Below are 3,753 nucleotides of genomic sequence, written 5' to 3'. Positions count from 1 at the left end.
TCAAACCCAGAGAGGGGTATTATCATTGAACAATCGATCAATCTTCATTTTTATCATTAACAGATCTATCAACAGCAATCATCGATGACTAGCAGGTCCTAGATTCGAAATCACCCTCGTTCGATAGCATCATTAATCTCCTTCATCATCGTCGATCATCCTCCTTTATCAATTGATCCAGTAACCGATTCCTTTAATTTATGAATTAGGTAATTGATTTATTTTGTTCTCTTAATTCTTCATCTTTCTACATATATTTATATATTTTGTGTTTTTATTTATTAAATAAATATATATATTTTTTTATATATATAGATCGAACATGGCAGTAATAAATGGTGTTTAATGGTATTTTGATGTTTCGTTTCAATTAGAAATAGAAAACGCACCGCAATAGTTGAATGTGTTTGGTTATGTTGCAGGTTAATCCGAAGTATAAAATGATGGCGACAGTAGCTGGTAACAAGCAGTCAAATGGGTTGGGTTTTTGTATTGTTTGAGCAAGGAGTATAAAGGTACGTTATTTTGTTCATGAGTTTAGGGTATTGAGAGGAATAGTTGTTGGTATATAGATAATGATGTATTTACCTTTGATGGTGTTTGAATAAAGAGCAACAAATTTGTGAATAGAAGTCGATTTGTAGTAGAATAATCTGTTCAATTGATGGTGCTTGATCAAACAGCAGCTCACGACATTAAGGGGTGTTTGTTTGGGTCTTATCGAAATAGAAACAAACAGAACAAGTAAAGTAGGCTTCATTTTCTTTTCTTTTAAACCAACAGCAACAGATTCCATGATTTTTGGGTTTTGTTCGTTTGACAGAAACAGTCACAGTCTGCAACAGCAAGGAACTGTAGTAGTAGCATGATTTATGGTTGATCGTTCCTTAATTGTCACGATTAATTATAACTAATTACGCAAAATTAACGTTACGCAAGTGAACGAGGAGATACTTTTATGGAGTTTTATGTGTTTACAGGTATTAAAGGTGTTGGTGCAAAAGATCGTGCAAAAATGGCGTTTTGAGTGAAAGACAGTGGAAGATGGACATGATTTGGAAGCAAAAACAGGAGCAGCTGAATTAACAAAGGCGTAATTTACGCCTGATCTGGCGTAAATTACGCCAGTACACAGATGCCTCTCAGAACAGAAATCACTTGGAGCCGTAAAAATACGCTGAGCAGAAATAACAAAGGCGTAATTTACGCCCAGACTGGCGTAAATTACGCCAGTACAAAATTCCAGAATCCGGGAAAAACGAAAATTAGCTTTTGGATAGAATTTCTTAACCCCTATTTAAGGAGGTCTTTAGGGTTACGAAAAACAACTTTTCCCTACCAGTTTTTGCAGCAGAGAACACCTAAAAACACCAAAAATCTTCAATCAAATCACCATTCTTTCAAGATTCAAGTCAAGATCAAGGTTCAAAGCATCATGCAAACATCAAGGATTTCATTGATTCTCACCACCACCATGCTTGGCTAGTCTCTTTAACTTTATCCCTTCCATGAACAATTAAGTTATGTATGATTTCATTCAAGATTATGTGATTTATGATGTTTAATACTTTTGAATTATAATGTTATGAATCAAGTTGATTGTTGATTAATGCAAGTTCTATACTTTGTTATTGCAAGTTAGATTATTGTGATTTAACAGTGTGTTCTTGATCCAACTTAGTGTTAATTAGATTAGGGATAAAGACACTTTGTCTAGATTGCATAGTTTAATCTCAAGATAATAGAATTAATGAACATAAGAAGTCTTGTCTATGAGATTTGATCAACAATTGATAAATATAATGCTTGTTTGAATGAATGCATGCTAAATTGGGATTGTGAAAGGATAAAGGCTTGCTTGTTGACTATAACTTCCCGTGGAACGAATCCTGCTTACCCTAGCTAAGTTAGAGTAATTAGGCTATTTTTGATTGACCCTTCGACATCGATCAAATTTTGGCGCCGCTGCCGGGGAGGTGTGCGCTTGATTTGCAAGCTCTTATTTATTTACTTTCTTGTTAAACCATAAAAACCATAAAAATCATAAAACCAATAAAAATCCAAAAATATTGTTTTGTTTATTCTTATTTTTGTCAGTTTTACGCTCGGTGTTCTTGTTTTTGTTGCATTTCAGGTTAGTGTATGCAAACTCGGAGGTTGGGAGACAAAAATCTTAAACCTTTAGACCCGGAAATCGAGAAATCAGCAAAAGCTAATCGAAAAGCTTCAAGAATTCTTAAGGGTTCAACAGTAGCTTCAGCATCAAGTCAAGCACAGTTAGAGTCACATACGATTGTTCCACCAAACTCTCCTAAGTCAGATTCCGATACTGAAGAGGAAGTTTTTGAGCAACGAGACGATATGGCTGACCGACCAAGAGGAGTAGACACCTACTACCAACCGGGTGATTTCGAGGATCATTCACCCATTGTTTATCCTGCACAGGCAGGAGGAAACAACCGACGGTTTGAGGTCCGACCTCAACTTATTTCAATCTTGCCAACCTACCGAGGTTTGGCTAATGAGGAACCATACGAACACATCACGGAATTTAATGAGATATGTGCTACTAATCAGGTAAACGGTTTCACTGATGATGAGGTACGTCTCCGATTATTTCCTTACTCACTTAAGGAAAAGGCAAAAAGATGGTTTCTCTCCTTGCCCGCCCGTAGTATTAATACTTGGGCGGAAATGAAAAAACGGTTTTTAGAGGAATTCTATCCCATAAGTAAAACTTCAGATATGCGTACGCAAATTAAATCTTTTAAACAGTTACCAGGTGAACTATTTCATGAAGCGTACGAACGTCTGAAGGAGTTACTTAGGGCGTGTCCACATCATGAGATACCCAAGTGGGAATTGGTAAAAGTTTTCTATGATAGTCTAGATTCCCAAAACAGGCAGTTTCTTTTGGCCGCTAGTGGGGGGGCGTTTTTAACTCGACCTAGTGAGGAAGAGTGGACCTTCTTTGAACAGTTAAGTAAGGGGTCAAAGACCCAAGCTTCAGTTAGTCGTAAGCAACCTAGTACTTCCCGAGTAAACCATGTTTCCGACTCGGGAAGTTCATCTAGGAATTTAGAGCAAGAATTGGATGACTTAAAAATGCTTATATTTAACAGCCCAAACCAGGGTCTTGCTTGTAATGTTTCGCAGGTACAGGAAGTGTGTGAGATTTGTGGAGATCCTTCTCATTATGCATACGGATGCAGAAATGGGATCCTACCGGTAAATCAACAACAGGTGGAAGAACAAGTTAATGAGGTTCAGGAAAGGCAGTTTGATCCATACTCTAACACATATAACCCAGGTTGGAGAAATCATCCAAATTTTAGTTGGAGTAATAACAACGCGCTGAATGCTAATCAAGGGAACCAATTTAGACCACCGAACAACTTCCAAAATCAGGGTAATTTTCAGAATCAAGGCAACTACCAACGAAACTATCAAAATCCTTACCCTAACAACCGAAACCAAAACAATTACCAAAGTCAGAGCCAAAACCAAAACCACAACCAAAACCAAACTAGTACTTCATCCAACCAACCACCTAACTCGGATACTAAGATGGATGCATTCATATCCGAAATGCGGAAGATGATAGAGGTGCAAAATAAGTCGATTGGTGCGTTGGCCAAGGAAATAGGTAATGTTGCGGAAAGTAGGGGTAATCGGGAACCAGGAACCATTCCAAGCTATACGGTTTTGAATCCAAATCACAAAGAGCAAGGAAAAGTTCATAGTGTTAATATG

General features: G+C 37.3%; 1 pseudogene; it reads right to left on the bottom strand.

Annotated features, from left to right (window-relative positions):
* Window positions 1–2,735: 2,735 nt before the first annotated feature.
* LOC139895323 (small nucleolar RNA R71) lies at window positions 2,736–2,849 on the bottom strand (annotated as a pseudogene).
* Window positions 2,850–3,753: the final 904 nt, after the last annotated feature.

Source organism: Rutidosis leptorrhynchoides, chromosome 2 (genome assembly GCF_046630445.1).
Source record: "Rutidosis leptorrhynchoides isolate AG116_Rl617_1_P2 chromosome 2, CSIRO_AGI_Rlap_v1, whole genome shotgun sequence".
NCBI classification, from domain to species: domain Eukaryota; kingdom Viridiplantae; phylum Streptophyta; class Magnoliopsida; order Asterales; family Asteraceae; genus Rutidosis; species Rutidosis leptorrhynchoides.
Note: the sequence above shows the minus strand (reverse complement) of the source record. Positions and strands in the feature narration are given on the sequence as shown.